We start from the raw sequence: 22,041 nt of genomic DNA on the forward strand, positions 1-22,041 counted from the left end.
GTCTCAGAAAAAAAAAAAACAAAATAAAACAGGTTAGAAATTGTAATGAGGTCTGTTGGGCAAAATTCCATATAAGCAAAGTATAAATTAATAAAGCAAATGGTGATAAATTAGTACGATTGACTTTCTGGAGTTTCTGACAATAAAAGTAAGGAAAATGCAAAACACAAAGAGAGTAAAAAGAGAAATTAGGAAAGCATTCTACATGTTAATAGGAAGACACTGGCCATGTTCGTGCAGCAGCAGTATGTCATGATATGACATACCTTGGAGAGAAGTTAACAGATGAGGAAGTTGATAAAAATGATCAGAGAAGCAAAATACTGGTAGCGACACTCAAGTAAACCACGAAATTTCCATAACTTATGTCAGCAAAGTGGGAATATTATACAGTGTGTGTTGAAGTTCCTACACAACATTGTTTATCTGCCTTTTGTTTGTTTGTAAGGAATGTATATACTAAAAGTTCTTCTTGCTGTCAAAAGAATATGTGTGAATAAGTCATTTTAACTTATTCTTCTGTTTTTCTTTTATCTTCCTGCCATCATCCCACAGCTTTACTTTAGAAATTTTTTTTTTAGAAAATTGAACAAGTGCTCCTTGTGGTGGCACATACCTCTAAGATGAGAGGCAGGGGTGGAAGGGTCACTTGAGGCCATGAGTTTGACACCAGCCTGGCCAACAAAGTGAGACCCCATGTCTACAAAACAATTTAAAAATTAGCCAAGTATCGTCATGTATACCTACAGTCCCAGCTACTCAGGAGGCTCAGGTAGGAGGATTCTTAGCCCAGGAGTTCAAGGCTGCAGTGAGCTGTGATAGCACTACTGTACTCAAGCCTGGGTGACAGGGTGAGACCCCATCTCCTAAAATAAAAAACAAGGAAAAAAAATAGTTCAAGTAGCAAGTTGTATGTGGCTTACTCTGAATATTTCTAAACTAGAAATTCTCAATCTTTTGGGGTCTAACATCCCTTTACATTTTTTAACTTTATTGAAGATCTCTAAGACTATTTCTTTCTGTAAATAATTATATTAAAACTAGAAAATAAGACAAAAATTTTTAAATATTACTCATCACATATTAATAAAGCCATTACATGTTAATATAATACAAGATTTTAAAAATATTTAATATTCTTTATATATTAATAATAAAACCATTACATGTTGATATAATACTTTTTTTTTCTTTGATACAAAGTCTTGTTCTTTTGCCCAGGCTGGAGTGAAGTGGCGCAATCTCAGCTCATTGCAACCTCCGCCCCGCAGAGGTTCAAGCGATTTTCCTACCTCAGCCTCCCAAGTAGCTGGGATTACAGGCGCCCACTACCATGTCTGGCTAATTATTGTATTTTCTTAGTAGAGAAGGAGTTTTCTTAGTAGAGAAGGCTGGTCTTGAACTCTTGACCTCAGGTGATCCACCCGCCTGGGTCTCCCTAAGTGCTGGGATTACAGGTGTGAGCCACTGTGCCCACCCCAATTAATATATGTTTTAAAACACTGATTAGTCAGGCAACAACACCGAGCAGGGGTCTCCTCATTCCCAGCGACGCAAACCCCACTGCACGGCTGAGCAATTGCAAGGGCTGCAGAGCCAAAAGGCTCTGACTTGAGATTTCATTATTTTACTTGTATGTTTATTTGTATTGTGAGACAGGTCCTGCTCTGTCACCCAGACTGGAGTGCAGCTGTGCACTTACAGCTCACTGCAGCCTCGACCTCCTGGGCTCAAGTCATCTTCCTGCCTCAGCTCCCCAGTAGCTGGTAGTACAGCTGAGTGCCACCATGCCTGGTTATTTTTTAAATTTTTTTGTAGAGTGACGGGTCTTGCTATGTTGCCCAAGCTGGCCTCAAACTCCTGACCTCAAGAGATCTGCCCACTTCAGCCTCCTGAGTAGCTGAAACTACAAGTACACATCACCATGCCTAGCTACATTTATTTAATTTTGAAAAATATTTTTGTAAAGAGCAGATCTTGCTGTGTTGTCCAGGCTGGTCTTGAACACCTGCCCTTAAAAGATACTCCCACCTCTGCTTACCAAACAGCTGGGACTACAGGCATGAGCCACTGCAATGAGCCTGAAGAGATTTCTTTAATCTAGCATCCCATATTTGGTAGGATTGGGAAGGGCAGTAGTGTTTTTTAAAATTACTTAATAATTTTAGTAACAATCAAACTCAACCTTGACCCCTGCCTTCTCTCACACCCTATATCCAGTCTGTCAGGAAATCCTGTTGACTGTCTTCGACAGGTACTAAAGATCCCCACCCAGTAACTCCCTGGCCTCCTCCCCTACTTCTCCCCTCTGACCATCTCTCAACACCACCATGGCCCTGGTCAGGACCACCATCATCTCCCGCCTGGATGTTGCCAAAGCTTGGCCCCCATGCTTCTACCCACATCTTCCCACAGTCTTTCTCAACTCAGCAGCCAGAGAATGCTTTTAAATCGGGAGACAGATCATGTTGCCTCTCTGCTCAGAACCTTCCCGCAGTTCCCATCTGAGTCAGAGTAAAAGCCAAAGCCCGAGCAATAACCTCCCAGGGCTTACGTGATCTGTACTGATCCCACCCAGCAACTCCCTGGCCCCCTCCCCTAATTCTCTCCCTCTCTCCGTCTGCTCCATGGGCCTCCTTCCAGAGCCTCAGACACACCTCAGACATTTTATTCTATTGTTTCTGCCTATGATCCTCTTCCCTCAGCACCTTGGCCAGCTCCTTCCCCTCCTTCAAGTCTTTACTCAATTTTCGCTTAGGAGGCCACCCCTGACCATTCTATTTAACATTGCCATCTGTCCCCATGCCCACCATGCTCATTTCTTCTTTCTTTACTTTCTTCTTTCTTTTTTTCAAGATCTCACTGTCATGAAGGCTGGAGTGCAGTGGCGCAATCACAGCTCACTGCAACCTCAAATTTCCAGGCTCAAGTGATCCTCCCACCTCAGCCTCCCAAGTAGCTGGGACTCCAGATTCATGCCATCATGCCTGGCTAAATTTTTTGTATTTTATTTTATTTTGAGACAGAGTTTCACTCTTCTTGCCCAGGCTGTAGTGTAATGGCGCGATCCCGGCTCACTGCAACCTCCACCTCCCAGATTCAAGTGATTCTCCTGCCTCAGCCTTCCAAGTAGCTGGGATTACAGGTGCATGCCACCACGCCCAGCTAATTTTTGTATTTTTAGTAGAGCCAGGGTTTCGCAATGTTGGCCAGGCTGGTCTCGAACTCCTGACCTCAGGTAATCTGCCCGCTTCGGCCTCCCAAAGTGCTGGAATTACAGGCGTGAGCCACCACGTCTGGCCAATTTTTTCATTTTTTGTAGAGACAAGGTCTTACTATATTGCCCAGACTGGTCTTGAACTCCTGGCCTCAAGTGATCCTCCTGCCTAAATTCCTAAAGTGCTGGGATTACCGGCATGAGCCATCATGCCTGGCTTCATGTTCATTTCTTCTTGCTGCTGCAACATAGTTTGCAGTTTCCTACATTTAGTGGCTTAAAACACCACAAATCTACCATCTTACAGTTCTAGGGGCCAGAAACCCAAACTAGGTCTATTACGGCTAAAGTCAAGGTGTCAGCATGGCTGCATTCCTTCTGGAGACTCTAAAGTGTTCCCTTGGCTTTTCCAGCTTCTAGAAGCCACCCCCATTCCTTGGATCATGGCCCCTGACTCCATCTTCACAGCCAGAAGTGAAGCATCTTCAAATCTCCCTCTCTTACCTCTGCTTTCATCACCACATCTCCTGCTCCAATTCTGAATCTCCTACCCTCTTTTTTTTTAAATAAAGACCCTTGTGATTGCTGGGCATGGTGGCTCCCACCCAGAAGCCCAACACTTTGGAAGGTCAAGGCAGGAGGAACACTTGAGGCCCGAAGTTTGAAACTAGCATGAACAACATAGTGAGACCCCCACCTCTAGAAAAAAATAAAAATAAATATTAGCCCAACATGGTGGTATGCGCCTGTAGTCCCAGCTACTTGAGAGGCTGTGGTGAGACAATCGATTTAGCCCAGGAGTTTGAAATCAGCCTGGACAACATAACTAAATCTCATCTCTACAAGGATGAGGTGGGAGGGTCACTTGAGCCCAGGAATTTGTGGCCAGCCTGGGCAACAAAAGAAGACCCCATCTGGCCACCATGGTGAAACTCCGACTCTACAAAAATGAGCTGGGCATGGGTGACATGCATGTGTAGTCCTAGCTACTTGGGAGGTTGAGATGGGAGGATCGCTTGATCTCAGAAGGCCAAAGCTATAGTGAGCTATGATCACATCACTGCACTCCAGCCTGGATGACACAGGGAGATTCTCTCTCAAAAAAAAGAAAAGAAATATATATTTAATCTCTGTCCCTGGTTCCTGGCACAGAGCTTCTAAAGCTTACAAAGACCTCAGTGATAGATGTGACAGGAACATCTTTTGTTTTAATATTTGGTCTTGGTCCCAGGTTTCTAACACAAGAGCCTCTAAGAACTTTGGGATCTCCAGCATGGTAAGAATGCATTTGGGGATGTTGTTGAGATGACTGGGTGACTGCAAGCTCCTAAATTTCTTCAAGAGGAGGGCTGATTACCATGCAACCACATGGTAAGAGGCTTGGAACTTTCAGCCTCATACACTGAACTCCAGGAGGAAGAGGGGCTGGAGACTGACTTAATCACCAACAGCCAAAGATTTTATCAATCATGCTTGCATAATAAAGCCTCCATAAACACCCTGAATGGGGTTTGCAGAGCTTTCAGGGTTGCTGGACACAGGAGATGCTGGGAGGGTCGCATGTTCAACAGAGGGCATGGGAGCTCTGTGCCCGTCCGAACTTAACTTGCCCTGGGTATCTTTCTCTTTTCTGAGACAGGATCAGGCTCTTTTGTCCAAGCTAGAGTGCAGTGGCACAATCTCAGCTTACTGTAAGCTAAGCCTCCCCAGTCCCCAGCTCAAGGCATCCTCTCATCTCAGCTTCCCTAGTAGTTGGAACTCTAGGTGCACAACACCACACTGGTTATTATTATTATTTTTTAATTTTTTATAGAGACATGTTTTCACCATGTTGCCCAGGCTGGTCTCAAACTCCTGAGTTTAAGCAATCCTCCCACCTTGGCCTCCCAAAGTGCTGAGATTACAGGCATGAGCCACTGCATCCAGCATGCACGTCTCTTTCATTGACTGCTTCTGAGATGTATCCTTCACAATGAACCAGTAATAGGAAATGAACTGGCCAGATGTGGTGGCTGACATCTGTAATCCCAGCACTTTCAGAGGCTGAGGTGGGAGGATCACTTGAGACCAGGAATTTGTTGTGGCCAGCCTGGCCAACACAACAAGACCCCATCTATACAAAAAAAAAAAGAAACTAGCCAGATGTGGTGGTGCAGGCATGTAGCCTCAGCTACTAGGGAGGCTGAGGTGGGAGAACCACTGGAGCCCAGACAATCAAGGCTGCAATGAGCTATGACTGCACCATTGCACACCAGCCTGGGCAACCAAATAAGACCCTCTCTCTCAGAAAAAAAGAAAATAAACTGTTTTTCTGAGTTCCGTAAACTGTTCTAGCAAATTATTAAACCCAAGAAGACAGTTATGGGAACCCCCGATTTGTAACAGGTTGGTCAAAAGTACAGGTGACAACTTAGGACTTGCCATTGGCATCTGAAGTGAGGATGGTCTCGTGGGACTGAGCCCCTAACTTGTGGGGTCTGTGCTAACTCCAGCTAGTGTCAGAATAAAATCATGGGATACCCAGTTAATATCCAGAGCACTGAAGAATATGGTGTAGAAACTCCATACATACATTCAGTCAGAAGTGTGTGAGTAGAGACAAACATGGGCTTTTCTGTCACTTGTCTACCTGCTTAACTGCATAGGAGAGGCAATACGTGGTGCTCATGAACAAAGCAAACATTAAAGTCAGACCAGACCCAACATTTGACTCAGTCTTAATATCCAGGTGAGCTTGGGCAAATCATTCATTATTCCTAAGGCTTCATCACTCCATTCATAAAATGGGGATAACTGTGGCACCTACCTGTGATTCTGTGAGAATTAATGAAATATTATGCTTGGGGTTATTGTGATCATTATACCTATTCCAAACTATTTGACAAGGACAGTGATGGATGATGACATCAAAAAATCAGAAACTGCAATGAGGTCTCTTGGGCAAAATTCCATACAAGCAACTTACTGTCTCTACAAAGCATTCCTGCCACACTTAATTCACCGTTCCGTGAACAAAATATGCCATCTTTGTTGTTCAGGTCTGTACAGTGCTGGTTTCCCTTCCCGGGCAGTTTGCTCCATCCCATCCCAGCCCATTCCCCATCCCTCCACCTCCCCCTTCCCTCCCCACTCTCATGCAACTCTTCCTCATCTTTCAGGACTTGGCTTCAATGTCACCTTAACTGGAAGCTTCTCTCACTCTCCAGAAGAGCTTCCCATTGCACTTGATGCATGCACTATTATTTGATCATTTTTGAGTTACAGTCCAAATCTTTTTGTACCTGAATAACATGTTGCCCAGTCAGTCTCTCTTCCTGGATTCAGAAGTCTTTCATGGTAGATCCAGCTGGAAGTGACAAAAAGGCATCTTTTGACATAAAGGGATGACACAGACAGACATAAGTTCTTAAACGTCTTAAATGTTATGTGAAAATTAAACAGAATTCAAAGACTTGTGGGGAACACTTAGGAGGGAAAGTTACTGGGAATGTCATAAAGGGTTCATTTGTATTTTATTTTATTTTTTGAGACAGTCTCATTCTGTCACCTAGGCTGGAGTGCAGTGGTGCAATCAGGCTCACTGCAGCCTTGACCACCTGGGCTCAAGTAATCTCACTTAATTTTTATCTGGTTTAAGAAAGTCTTGGTTGAGGGTGGTGGCTTATGCCTGTAATCTCAGCACTTTGGGAGGCTGAGAGAGGTATATTACTTGAGGCCAGGAGTTTGAGATCAGCCTGGGCAATATATTAAGACCTTGCCTGTACCAAAAAACAGAGTGAATATGTGGAAGGCAATTTTTCCACAGACTGGGAGTGAGGGAATAATTTCAGGATGATTCAAGTGCAATACATATATTGAGCACTTTATTTCTATTATTACTACATAGTAATATATAATGAAATGATTCTACAACTCACTATAACGTAGACTCAGTGGGATCTCTGAGCTTGTTTTCCTGCAACTAGACTGTCCATCTGGGTGATGGGAAACAGTAACAGAATATCAGGCATTAGATTCTCATAAGGAGTACACAACCTAGATCCCTCACATGCACACTTCACAACAGAGTTTGTGCTCCTATGAGAATCTAATGCTGCTGCTGATCTGACAGGACATGGAGCTCAGGTGGTCATGCAAGCGACGGGAGGGGCTAGAAATACAGATGAAGTTTCCCTTCACTTGCCTGCTGCTCACCTCCAGCTCTGTGGCCCTGCGGTTGGAGACCGCTGCTCAAGTGCATTCGAAAGGATCCATCCCATGCCATTCTTCAGAATCATCTTTACTGCTGCAGTGGTCAACTTGTAGCACCCCTAAGCTCGCAGGACATATGCTTCAACTGGCATTTCACAATGAACAGTATGTGGTAGCTTGAGTCATTGTGAGGTCACTTCCTGGAAATCACCAGCCTCCCATATCCCATTAGCAAGGAGCTCAGCACTGCTCCTTGGATAACCAAACCTATTCCCAAATCCCATCTGTGTGGGTCTATCTCCTGGTACCCTTCCTACCATCAATTCTGTATTTGTAGGAGTCCAATCAGGAGACACAAACCACTCAAAGTTTAAACTAGAATGAGCAAGGTGGCTCACACCTGTAATCCCAGCACTTTGGGAGGCCATGGCGGGTGAATTGCTTTGAGCTCAGGAGTTTGAGACCAGTCTGGGAAACATGGCGAAACCCCATCTCTACAAAAAACACAAAAATTAGCTCGGTGTGGCGGCACTTACCTGTAATCCCAGCTACTCGGGAGGCTAAGTCAGGAGAATTGCTTGAGCCTGGCAGGTAGAGGCTGCAGTGAGCAGAGGTTGTGCCACTGTACTGCAGCCTGAGTGAGAGCATGAGACCTGGTATCAAAAAGAAAAAAAATATATATATATGTAAATTTAATATAGAAAGTATTAATTTTGGCCAGGCACCATGGCTCATGCCTGTAATCCCAGCACTTTGGGAGGCCAAGGCAGGCGGATCACCTGAGGTCAGGAGTTCAAGACCAGCCTGACCAACATGGAGAAACCCCATCTCTACTAAAAATACAAAATTAGCTAGGCATGGTGGCACATGCTACTCCCAGCTACTCGGGAGGCTGAGGCAGGAGAATCGCTTGAACCCGGCAGGTGGAGGTTGCGGTGAGCCAAGATAGTGCCATTGCACTCTAGCCTGGGCAATCCAGCCTGGGCAACAAGAGTGAAACTCCATCTCAAAAAAAAAGTATTAATTTTAGCAGAGGATCAGCATAATGAGGGACACACTATCACAAAGTAAAGACAACTCTAGATAATACAGAACTAGCAGAGGGCAGGCACTGTGGCTCATGCCTGTAATCCCAGCAATTTGGGAAGCCTAGGCAGGAGGATCACTTGAGGCCAGGAGTTGGAGACCTGTCAGCGCAACATAGTGAGACTATATGTCTACCAAAAAAAAAGAAAAATATTAGCCAGGTGTGGTGGTGGTGCATACCTGCAATTCCAGCTACTTGGGAGTCTGGGGTGGGAGGATCCCTTGAGGCTGGGAAGTCTACACTACAGTGAGCCAAGATCATGCCACTGCACTCCAGCCTGGGCGACAGAGTGAGACCCTGTCTTAGAAAGAAAAAGAAAAGAAAGTGTTAATCCCCCTAAGGGAATCTCCTCTTCTCCTGCCCTCTCTGGAACCTCACTTGTCAGTTCTTCCTCCCACTTTCCTGTATCTTTAACCTATCTCCCACTTTTAGCGCCTTCCCACCATCATTTAAATTACTCAAACTTCTTCTGTTTTAAAAACCTCTCCCTCAACTCAGTGAGAGGTCTCCTGCACACCCACTGAGCCATCTGCTCCCCCTGGTGCCTTCTCTACAGAAGCCTGAGCCATGTCTCTAATCCATGAATCTCATCATGTTACTCCCCCATTTACATCACTTCTCCTTGCCTTGGGGATTAAGTCCAAACTCCTTAACAGCCCCCGCTCTGCCCTGCCTTGCAAGGCAGCCTCAGTGCTTGCTCCTCTCCATTTCACCTGCTATGGAGTCCAACTCAGCCTCATCTGCCCCCTGAATGCACACTCTTTCTCCTCTGGGAGTCTCTGAAGTGGGTGATATCCTCTGCTTATAATATGCTTCCCCTTAAACCTCTACTCTCTTCCTGGCTAGCTTCGGCTCCTCTGTCACTTGTCCGCTTTGGCATCACCTCTTCATGGAAGACTTCCTTGACTCCCCAGATTCTCAGGAGCATGGCAGGTGAGGTGCTCCTCCCATGAATGGATGGAGATTAGGGAGTGTGTGTTATTCATGCTTAATTCACCAGTGCTTAGCTCAGTACCTGGCACAAGTTACTGTGGTGGCCAAAGTAATAACCCCCCACCCTGCCAACTAATTGCTCATGTCCTATGTTACACAGCACAATTACATAGGAAGGGGGAATTAAGAGTGCAGATAAAATTAATGTTGCTCATCAGCTGACCTTAAAACAAGATTATCCTGGAGTATCTAGGAGAGCCCATGTAATTACAAGCATTCTTTAAAAGTGGAAGAGGGAGGCAGAAGGTTAAGAACCAGAGACAGTGGGCACAATGGCTCATGCCTGTAATACCAATACTTTGGGAGGCCAAGGCAGGAAAATCCCTTGAGTGCAGGAGTTCAAGGTCAGCCATGGCAACATAATGTGGCCCCATCTCTACAAAAAAAATAAAAACAAAATTCACTGAGTGTCATGGTGCTTACCAGCTACTGGGAAGACTGACGTGGTAGGATTGCTTGAGCCTGGGAGTTTGAGGCTACAATGAGCCATGATTGGACCACTGAACTCCATCCTGAGTGACAGGGCAAGGTCCTGTTTCTAAAGAAAAAAAGGACATTGGAATCAGGGTCCCCTCCATCCTAAGGTGGCTACAAGGCATCTCTCTCTGCAAATGAGTAAACATCATCCTCCAACTCCTCACAGAGTGAAGCAGCAGGAAAACTCCCTTACCTCATTTCTGTGCTGCTTGGGAGGCCTGGACACCCAATAACCAGCACCTTGCTGATGAAGCAATTAGGAAATAGCTCAAGTTGAGCTAAGGAGAATTTGGATCCTTCTTTTGGTTCTCAATAGGCAGGGTAGGGGCCAGGCATAGTGGCTCATACCTGTAATCCTTGCACTGTGGGGGGCCAAGGTGAGAGGACTGCTTGAGGCCAGGAGCTCAAGACCAGCCTAGGCAACATAGAAAGACCTGGGTGGCATACACCTGTGGTCCCTACTACTTGGTAGGATGAGGTGGGAGGATTCATCACTTGATCCCAGCAGTTTCAGGCTGCAGTGAGCCATGATCACACCACTGCACTTCAGCCTGGGTGACAGAGCCAGACCATGTCTCAAAAAGTAAAAAAAAAAAAAAAAAAAAAAAAAAAAAAGAGAGAGAGAGGGAGAGAGACTGTAGGCAGGTACCCCCACATTTGGCTAATTTTTAAATATTCTGTAGAGACCAGGTCTTGCTAGGTTGCCCAGGCTGGTCTAAAGCTCCTGGCATCAGGCTGGGCATGGTGGCTCATGCTTGCTATCCCAGCACTTTGGGAGGTTGCGGCAGGCAAATCACCTGAAATCAGGAGTTCGAGACCAGCGTGGCCAACATGGTGAAACTCTGACTCTACTAAAAATATAAAAATAAGCCGGGCAGTAGTGGCATGTACCTGTAGTCTCAGCTACTCAGGAGGCTGAGGCAGAGGTTGCAGTGGGCCAAGATCGCACCACTGCACTCCACCCTGGGCAACAGAGTGAGACTCTGTCTTAAAAAAAAACCAAAAACCCAAAAACAAAAAACAAAAAAAAACTCCTGGCATCAAGACCTCTTCCTGTCTTAGCTTCCCAATGCCCTGGGATTATATTGTTTCCTATAATTGAAGAAACTCGTTCTTATACTGCTTTAAGGTATAAAGAAAAAAAAAACATAATGACAAATGTTGGTGAAGGCTGGGCATGGTGGCTCAGCCTGTAATTCCAGAACTTTGGGAGGCTGAGGTGGGCAGATCACTTGAGGCCAGGAGTATGAGACCAGCCTGGGCAACATGGTAAAATCCATCTATAAAAATTAGCCAAGCATGGTGGCATACACCTGTAATTTTCAGCTACTCAGGAGGCTGAGATGAATCACTTTTGCCTGGGAGGTCAAGGCTGCAATGAACTGTGATGGCATCATTGCACTGCAGCCTGAGAGACAGAGCAAGCCCCTATCTAGAAAAAAAAAAAAAATGTCAGTGAAGATGTGGAGGAGTTGGAACCCACATACATTACTGGTGGGAACATGAAATCGTGTAACCACTTTGTTTGGGTAGTTCTGTTCTTGTCATTTTAATTGGATTTTTTTTTTTTTAATCAAGACAGGGTTTCACTATCTTGCCCAGGCTGGTCTTGAATTCATGGGCTCAATTCCTCCCAACTGAGCCTCCTGAGTAGCTAGGATTATAGGTGTGAGCCATTGCACCCAACTGGTGTAGCCACTTTAGAAAACAGTGTGGCAGTTTCTCAAAAGGCTAAATGTACAGTCATCATACAATGCAACAATTTCACTCCTAGGCATATATCCCAGAGAAATAAAAATATATGTCCACACAAAAACTTGTACAACAGTCTTCATAGCAGCATTATTCATAATGGCCAATACATGGAAGCAACCCAAATGTCCACCAACTGATGAACAGATAAACAAAACGCAGTGTGTCTCTACCATGGAATATTGCCATAGAAGGAATGAAATATTGATAGACACTATGACAGAAAGGAACTTTGAAAACACTGTGCTAAGAGGGAAAAAAAGCCACAAAATATCACATATTGTACAATTCTATTTGTCCAGATTAGGCAAATCTATAGTGACAAAAAATAAATCAATGGCTGCCTAAGGCTGGGGGCCAAGGCATGTTGGGGGAGTAGGAGGTAGTGGCTAAGGGGTATGGATATGGATTTCTCTACAGGGTAATGAAAGGTTCTAAAAGTGACTGTGGTGATCGATGCACAGCTCTGTGAATAATCTAAAACCTACTGAATTGCAGATTTCAATAAATAAAGTGAATGGTATGTGAATCATATTTTAATAAAGCTATTATTTAAAATAATAATAATAGGGGGCTGGGCACAGGTGGTCATGTCTGCCTGTAATCCCAGCACTTTGGGAGGCTGAGGCAGGAGGATCACTTGAAGTCGGGAGTTTTGAGCCCAGTCTGAGCAACCTGGCAAGATCCTGTCTCTATGATAAAAAATGAAAAAATTAGCTGGACATGGTGGCACATGTCTGTAGTCCCAGCTACTTGGGAGACTGAAGTGGGAGAACTGCTTGAGCCCAGGATTTTCAGGCTACAGTGAACCATGATCATGTCACTGTACTGCAGCCTGAGCAACAGAGCAAGACACTGTCTCTGAAAAGGAAAGAAAACAAATGCAAGTTTTTATCACTTTGTGAGTATAGCCAAGTTGGAGGAGAAATAGACAATAAAAAAAGAGCACTGAATAATGAGGGTGAGTGGCTGATTAGGCTCAGTTGCTAGCTAAGTGGCTTCTAAAAAATTCATTAGTAAAGTTATAGCTCTGGGGACAGTCATGTAGTCAAAGAATGAATGCTAAATTCCTTACAAAGGTCTGTGGTCTTTCTTTACATGCCTTCTAGTGAAAAATTCCTACGTGCCTAAATAGCAAGTCTGCAATGATAGCAGCTGTTTATTAAAGACTACAAAAAAGAAATGGAGGCCCGGAGTGGTGGCTCATGTCTGTAATCCCTGCACTTTGGGAGGCTGAGGCAGGCAGATCACTTGAGTTCAGGAGTTCGAGATGAGCCTGGCCAACATGGTGAAACCCCATCTCTACTAAAAATACAAAAATCATCTGGGTGGCGGGCACCTGTAATCCCAGCTACTCGGGAGGCTGAGGCAGGAGAATTGCTTGAACCCAGAAGGCAAGGGTTGCAGTGAGCCAAAATCGCACCACTGCACTCCAGCCTGGGCGACAAGAGCAAGACTCTATCTTAAAAAAAAAAAAAAAAAAAAAAAAAAAAAATGGCATCTTCTTAAAGAATGACATAGTGTTTCATGATAAAGAAGCTCTAATTTTGCATTTGTTCAAGTATTGATTAGATTTAGCCAATATGACACCAATCTTGGATAAAGTGCAAACAACACAATTTCATTTTCTCATTAAAAACTGATTAGGTAGTCTAATATCAATTCTGACCTTATTAAAAACTGATCAGATTCAAAAAATTATGGAATGATGGAGCCAATAAGATGTTACAACCTGTTCCAAGGGGAATTCCAAAACCCACACATATTTGAGACCATCAAATATGATGAAATATATTTGATTACTATATTGAAAAATAAACTGATTATATAGCCAATAACAATTGGCAGGGGTTTCCTCATCCACAGCCACACAAACCAGATCACACAGCTATGTGGTTGCAAGGCCTACATAGCCTAGAAGGGACTGGTCTGACTTGAGATTTCATTTCATTTGTATTTGTATTTTGAGACAGGGTCCCACTCTGTCACCCAGGATGGAGTGCAGTGGTATAATCATAGCTCACTGCAGCCTTGACCAACTGGGCTCAAGAGATGCTCCTGCCTCAGCCACCCCAATACGTGGGAATACAGGCAAGTACCACCATGTCAGGCTTTTTTTTTTTTTTTTTTTTTCAATTTTTGTAGAGAGAGAAATCTTGATATGTTGCCCAAGCTGGCCTCAAACTCCTAGAATCAAGAGATCTGCCCATCTCAGCCTCCTGAGTAAGTGGGGCCACAGGTACACACCATCACGCTTGGCTATATTTATTTTATTATATTTATTTCTTTTATTTTTGTAGAGCGGTCTTGCTATGTTGCCCAGGCTGCTCTCAAACTCATGGCCTTAAAACATACTCCCATCTCTGCCTCTCAAACTGTTGGAACTATAGGTGTGAGCCACTGCACCTGGCCTGACTTGAGATTTCTTTTATCTAGCATCCTTTACTTGGTAGGATTGGGAAAGGCAGTAGTGTTTTTAAAAATTACTTAATAATTCAATTAGAATCAAACTCAACCTTGACCACTGCCTTCTCTCATAGCTCACATCCAGTCTGTCAGGAAATCCTACTGACTGACTTCAACATGTATCCAGGCTCTGACCATCTCTCACCACCACCGTGCACTCGGTCAGGATCACTATCCTCTCCCAACGGGATGTTGCCACAGCTTGGCCCCCATGCTTCTACCCAAATCTTCCCATAGTCTTTCTCAACTTGGCAGCCAGGGTGTGCTTTTAAATCAGGAGACAGATCATATCGCCTCTCTGCTCAGAAGCCCTCAGTGGTTCCCATTTTAGTCAGAGTAAAAGCCAAAGCCCCAGCAACAATGTCCCAGGGCTTACACGATCTGTACCGATCCCAGCCCAGCAACTCCCTGGCCTCCTTGCCGACTTCGCTCCCTCTATCTCTTTGCTCCACTGGCCTTCCAGAGCCTCAGACACACCAGGGAATTTCCTCCTAATGCCTTTATTCTGTTGACTCAGCCCACAATGCTTTTCCCTCAGCACTTTGTCCAGCTCCACCACCTGCTTCAAACTTTTGCTCAATATTCACTTATGAGGCCAACCCTGACCACTCTACTTAACATTGCCATCTGTCCCCATTCCCACCATGCTCATTTCTTTCTTTCTTTTTGAAACAAGGTCTTGCTCTATTGCCCAGGCTGGAGTACAGTGGTGCAATCATAGCTCACAGCAACTTCAACCTCCCAGGCTTAAACAATTCTCCCACCTCAGCTTCCCTAGGAACTGAGACTACAGCTGCATGCCACAACACCTGGCTAATTTTTTTTTTTTTTTTTTTCTGAGACGGAGTCTCGGTCGCCCAGGCTGAAGTGCAACAGCACAATCTCAGCTCACTGCAATGTCTGCCTTTCAGGTTCAAGTGATTCTCTGCCTCAGCTTCCCGAGTAGCTGGGATTACACCCACCACCACACCTGGATAATTTTTGTATTTTTAGTAGAGATGGGGTTTCACCATCTTGGCCATGCTGGTCTTGAACTTCTGACCTCGTGATCCACCCGCCTCCACCTCCCAAAGTGCTGGGATTACAAATGTGAGCCACTGCGCCTGGCCTTTTTAAAAAAATTCTTTTAGACATGAGGTCTCATTATGTTGCCCAGGCTGGTCTTAAGCTCCTGGGCTCAAGCAATCCTCCTACCTCAGCCTCCTAAAGTCCTGGGATTACAGGCATGAGCAACTGTAACATGAAGCCCTGGCTTCATGTTCATTTTTTACTTGCTGCTACAACAAACTACCCTACATTTAGTGGCTTGAAACACCATAAATCTACCACCTTACAGTTCTACGGGCCAGAAGCCCAACTAGGTCTATTAAGGCTAAAGTCAAGGTGTCAGAGGGGCTGCATTCCTTCTGGAAACTCTAGAGAGAATGAGCTCCTTTGCCTTTTCCAGCTTCTAGAAGCCACCCCCATTCCTTGACTCACCTTGAAGATGGCCCCTGACTCCATATTCAAGGCCAGAAGTGCAGCATCTTCAAATCTCCCTCTCTGACCTCTTCTTCCTTCACCACATCTCCTTCTCTAATTCTGACTCTCTTACCTCCTTGTTTGTCTTATAAAGATCCTTGTGATTGGTGGGCATGGGGGCTCCCATCTGTAATCCCAACACTTTGGGAGGCCAAAGAGGAAGGATTGCTTGAGGCCAAGAGTTAGAGATCAGCCTGGGGAACATAGGAAGACCCTGCCTTTACAAAATTAAAATTAAAATCAGCTGGACATGGTGATGCAAGCCTGTAGTTCCAGCTACTGGAGAGGCTAAGGTGGGAGGATCATTTTAGCCTAGGAGGTCAAGGCTGCAGTGAGCTATGATCACATCACGGCACTCCAGCCTTGGTGGCAGAGAGAGACTCTGTCTCAAATATAAGAAAAGAAATATACATTTGGTCTCTGCCCCTGGTTCCTGGCATAGAGCTTCTAAAGCTCTTATAAAGTCCTTAGTGACAAAGGTAATATGAGCACTTTCTGTTTTAATATTTAGTCTTAGTCCCAGGTTCCTGACACAAGGGCCTCTAAGGTCTTTCAGATCTGTAGCATGGTAAGAATGCAAGTGGGATGCTGTTGAGCTGACAGGGTGGCTGCAAGCTCCTAGACTGCTTCAGGAGGAGGGCTGGCTGCCAGAGGAACCAATCACATTTTTTTTAAATGGAGTTTGGCTCTTGTAGCCCAAGCTGGAGTGCAACGGCACAATCTCAGCTCACTGCAACCTCTGCCTCCCACGTTCAAGCAATTCTCCTGCCTCCGCCTCCTAAGTAGCTGGAATTATAGGGATGCACCACAATGCCCAGCTAATTTTTGTTATTTTTAGTAGAGACGGGGTTTCACCATGTTGGTCAGGCTGGTCTCAAACTCCTGACCTCAAGTGATCCACATGCCTCGGCCTCCCAAAGTGCTAGGATTACAGGCATGAGCCACTGTGCCCAGCCCCAACCATATTTTTTGAGGCTTGGAACTTTCAGCCTCACCTGCTGAACTCCAGGAGGCAAAAGGGACTGGAGATTGACTTAACTACCAATGGCCGATCAATCAGGCCTCCATAAAAACCCAAATAACAGGGTTTGGAGAACCTTGTGTTGCTGAACGCAAGGAGGTACTGGGAGGGTAGCATGCCCAACAGAGGGCATGGAAGCTCTGTGCCCCTCCCCACTTACCTTGTCCTGTGCATCTCTTTCATTGGCTGTTCCTGAGATGGAGCCTTTACATTGAGCAAGTAATAGGAAATAAGCTGGCCAGATATGGTGGCTCATGCCTGTAATCCCAGCACTTTGGGAGGCAGAGGTGGGCGGAATCACTTGAGCCTAGGAATTTGAGACCAGCCTGGGCAACATAAGACCCCATCTATACAAAAATTAAAAGAAATTAGCCAGATGTGGTGGTGGGAACCCTGTAATTCCAGCTACTTGAGAGGCTGAAGCAGGAGAATCACTTGAGCCCTGGAAGCTGAGGCTTCAATGAGCTATGACTGCACCACTGCACACCAGCCTGGACAACAGAGTGAGGCCCTGTCTCTTAAAAGAAAAGAAAAAAACCTGTTTTTCTAAGTTCTGTGAGTTGTTCTACTAAATAATTAAACTCAAGAAGAGGGTCATGGGAAACCCTGATTTCTAACTGGTTGGTCAAAATACAAGTGACAACCTAGGACTTGCAATTGGCATCTGAAGTGAGGGTGGTCTTGTGGGACTGAGCCCCTAATCTGTGGGGTCTGCACTAACTCCAGGTAGTGTCAGAATGGAATTGTGGGATACGCAGTTGGTATCCAAACAGTTGGAGAATTGGTGTAGAAACTCCACACACATATTTGGTCAGTAGTGTGTGAGTAGAGAGAAACATGAGTTCTTCTCTCACCTGTCTACCTGCTTAACTGCATAGGAGAGGCAATGCATGGTGCTCATGAACAAGGCAAGCATTAAAGTCAGACCAGACCTAACATGTGACTCAGTCTTAATACCCAGGTGAGGTTGGGCAAATTGCTCATTAACCCCAAGTCTTCATCATTTTGCACGTATAATGGGGATAACTGTGGCACCCACCTGTTTTTTGTGAGATCAATGAAATATTATGCTTGATGTTATTGTGATCATCATACTATTTGACAAGGGCAGTGATGCATGATAACATCAAAAAATTAGAAACTGTAATGAGGTCTCTTGGGCAAAATTCCATACAAGCAAATAACCATCTCTCCAAAGCATTCCTGCCACACTTAATTCACCATTCCCTGAACAAAATGTGCCATCTTCATTGTTCGGGTCTGTACAGTGCTGGTTTCCCTGCCTGGGTAGCTCACTCCATCCCATCCCAGCCCATTGCCCATCCCTCCACCTCCCCTTTCCCTCCCCACTCTCATACAACTCTTCCTCATCTTTCAGGACCTGGTTTCAATGTCACTTTAACTGGAAGCTTCTCTCACTCTCCAGAAGAGCTTCCACTGCATTTGATGCATGCAGTATTATTTGATCATTTTTGAGTTATAGTCCAAGTCTTTTTGTACCTGAATAACATGTTGCCCAGTCAATCTCTCTTCCTGGATTCAGAAATCTTTCATGGTAGATCCAGCCGGAAGTGACAAAAAGACATTCTTTAAAAGAAAAAAAAAAAGAGGGATGACACAGACAGACATCAGTACTTGAAAGTTTTAAATGGTATGTGAAAAACAAACAAAATTCAAGGGCTTCTAGGAGAAATGTAGGAGGGAAGGCGTTACTGGGAAATATGATGGAAGGTTAATTTTTATTTTATTTTATTTTTAGAGAAAGGGTCTTGCTCTATCGCCTAGGCTGGACTGCAGTGGTGCAATCACAGTTAACTGCAGCCTCAACCTCCAGGGCTTGAGCAATATTCCCATCTAATGTTTATTTTATTTAAGAAACACAGTCTTGCTCTTACCAGAGCTAAAGTGCAGTAGTATGATCATAGCTTACTGCAGCCTCAACCTTCTAGGCTCAAGTGATCCTTCAGTCTTAGCCTCCCCAGTAGCTGGGACAACAGGTGTATACTGCAATGTGTAGCTCATTTTATTTTTTAATTTTTAGTAGAGACAAAGTGTCGCTATGTTGACCAGGCTGGTGGTGATCTCCTACACTCAGGCAGTTCTCCCACCTCAGCCTTCCAAAGTGCTGGGATTACAGGTGTGAGTGCCACACCTGGCTGAGGGGGTTAATTTTTAATTATAAAGAGCTCAAAGCAAATATTAGAAGGAGCCTAAATGCCTACAGCAGCTGACTGGTAAATTGTGATACATCCATATAATAAAATATTATGTAACCATGAAAAGGATTAAGATAGATCAACAGGTATTGGCACAAATGTCCACAAAATATGAAAATGTGAACTTGATGTTCAATCACCGTGTATGTATCTTGAAGGATATGGCCCGTTTTCTCAATAGCAATTATTTCCTGAGATAAGATTATGGGTCTAAAGAGTGAAGGAAATTCTTCACTTCTTTATTTAAAAGTATTTACTATTTTTATAATTTAATAAAAGATTAAACAGATCATTGAATTAGTAAAAGACAAATTAACTCTATAAATAAATGGAAAAGACAAGGACAGCCCAGGCATGGTGGCTCACGCTTATAATACCAGTACTTTGGGATGGGGCGTTGGGGGGATCACTTGAGGCCAGGAGTTCCAGACCAGCCTAAGAAACAAAGCAAGACCTCATCTCTACTAAAAATTAAAAAACTATTGGCCAGGCATAGTGGCATGTGCCTATAGTCCCAACTACTGAGGTGGAAGGATCACCTGAGCCCAGGAGGTCAAGGCTGCAGTGAGTTGAGACTGTGCCACTACACTCAAGCCTGGGAGAGAGAGCGAGACTTCATCTCAAAAAAAAAAAAAAAAAAAGGACAATAAAGAAATAAAGCTAATAAGCTAACATAAGGAAAGATAAAACATGTGACAAATAGGCCGGGCGTGTGGCTCACGCCTGTAATCCAGCACTTTGGGAGGCTGAGGTGGGTAGATCACGAGGTCAGGAGTTCGAGACCAGCCTGATCAACATGGTGAAACCCTGTCTGTACTAAAAATACAAAAATTAGCATGCTGTTATAAAGACACATGCACATGTATGTTTACTGTGGCACTATTCACAATAGCAAAGACTTGGAACCAACCCAAATGTCCAACAATGATAGACTGGATTAAGAAAATGTGGCATATATACACCATGGAATACTATGCAGCCATAAAAAATGATGAGTTCATGTCCTTTGTAGGGACATGGATGAAGCTGGAAACCATCATTCTCAACAAACTATTGCAAGGACAAAAAACCAAACACCGCATGTTCTCACTCATAGGTGGGAATTGAACAATGAGAACACATGGACACAGGAAGGACAACATCACACACTGGGGACTGTTGTGAGGTGGGGGAAGGGGGAGGGATAGCATTAGGAGATATACCTAATGCTAAATGACAAATTAATGGGTGCAGCACACCAACATGGCACACGTATACATATGTAACAAACCTGCATGTTGTGCACATGTACCCTAAAACTTAAAGTATAATAATAATAATAATAATAATAAAAATTAGCTGGGCGTGGTGGTGTGCGCCTGTAATCCCAGCTACTCAGGAGGCTGAGGCAGGAGAATCACTTGAACCTGGGAGGCAGAGGTTGCAGTAAGCCGAAATCACACCACTGCACTCCAGCCTGGGTGACAGAGCGAGACTATGTCACAAAAAGAAAAAAAAAAAAAAATGACAAAGTAATATGAGGTCTTTTATTTATCACACAGAAAATAACTTGTTAAATTATAATACCTGTGCCAGCGAAGGTGCAGTGAAATGGCCATTTTCTTGTAGTATTAGTGGTGTTTAAATTGTATACAAGCCTTCCAGGATAAAGCTTGGAAATTTTTTTAAAATAATACAGACAGTGACTGATTATACTGCCTCCTCCACCTCCTGGCCTCAAGAAATCCTCCCACCTCAGCTCCCAAAGCGCTAGAATTACAGGCTGACAGCCACCATGCCTGAAAGCTCGGCAATTTACATCAAGAGTAGTAAGAATGCTCATACCCTGCGACTCACAGTAATCTCACTTCTGAAAATATCATCTTTGGATATAATTCAACCTAAACAAAAGGTCATATGCACAAATACAGTGAAAATCTGCGAGTAATTTTTTTCTCTTTTTTAAAAAAATATGGAATGCTTCACAAATTTGCATGTCATTCTTTCAGAGAGGCCATGCCAATCTCTCTATTGTTCCAACTTAAGTATGTGTGTTACTGGAGCAAGCATGAGTAATTTAAGATAGAGTGGTTAAGTGAAATAAGGAAGAGTTACGGGGAATTTAAAAATCTATGGTATTTATACGCACCTAGTAACAGCTCAGTAAATATTAGTTGCTACTATTGTTATTTTTATGGTAATTTCACTCAATTAAAAATTGTTATTAAAAACTACCATTGTCATGGAATGTAATGTATCCTACAGTATAATTGTAAAAATAGATACAATTTGTCCCTTGGTATATGGGGGGATTAATTCCAGCTCCCCCATTTCTGTGTATACCAAAATCCATACATACTCAAGTTTTTGAAGTCAGTCCTGTGGAATCCACATATTAAAAAAAATACGAAAATTAGTGAGGTGTGGTGACAAGTACCTGTAGTCCCAGCTACTTGTGAGGCTGAGGGAGGAGGACTGCTTGAGCCCAGGAGATTGAGGCTGCAGTGAGCCATAACTGCACCACTGCAGTCCAGTCTGGGCAACAGAGTGAGACAGAAGGTTGACTTTTTAATCAAATTTTTCTGTTCACTTGAAGATATGGTCAGGACTGTGGCATAGGAAATTCTTCATAAAATAACTATCTAATCCAATTTATGCTGGAATTAGGGACAGAAAATGTTTTGGTGACTATTTATTCCTTCACTTGCTGTTATATAAACTATTGCCAGTGGGCACTTACCAACCAGAAGTATCATCTCAGAGTACTCACAATGAAAGGTGATCTCTGCGGCTCAAATGTGTTGAGGTCCCCATGCCTGGGCTATGGGTGCTGAGTGGGATTTACTTGTCCATCCATTTTCTATATTCCAGCACTGGGAAACTAGGGTTTATCCATCTTGATAAGATGTCATTTAAATTCCGCTTGGCAAGAACCACAAATGGAAGAAAGGCCATGAAACCACAGGACAGTACTTGTTCTCAAGGGAATCTTCAGCTTAGGTGACTCTGTAAAAGAGAAATTACATTCTTGAAAAATCATCACAGGTCAGTTAAGGTGGCTCATACCTATAATCCCAGCCCACTGGGAGACTAAGGCAGGAGAATCCCCCGAGGCCAGGAG

At 44.0% G+C, this 22,041-nt stretch overlaps 1 protein-coding gene and 1 pseudogene across 1 annotated transcript in view; both read right to left on the minus strand.

The window, feature by feature from the left end:
• Positions 1-22,041, minus strand: part of LOC117980937 (proline-rich protein 36-like) — a 60,193-nt gene that overhangs the window by 4,180 nt on the left and 33,972 nt on the right. Inside the window, 6 exon segments of the mRNA XM_063605684.1 lie at positions 744-866; positions 6,499-6,563; positions 7,412-8,796; positions 9,912-10,026; positions 18,226-18,312; positions 21,691-21,926. The gene's annotated coding sequence lies outside the window, so the exon portion shown is untranslated.
• On the minus strand, positions 20,887-20,986 carry LOC117981283 (U6 spliceosomal RNA; annotated as a pseudogene).

Source organism: Pan paniscus, chromosome 6 (assembly GCF_029289425.2).
Source record: "Pan paniscus chromosome 6, NHGRI_mPanPan1-v2.0_pri, whole genome shotgun sequence".
NCBI lineage: Eukaryota > Metazoa > Chordata > Mammalia > Primates > Hominidae > Pan > Pan paniscus.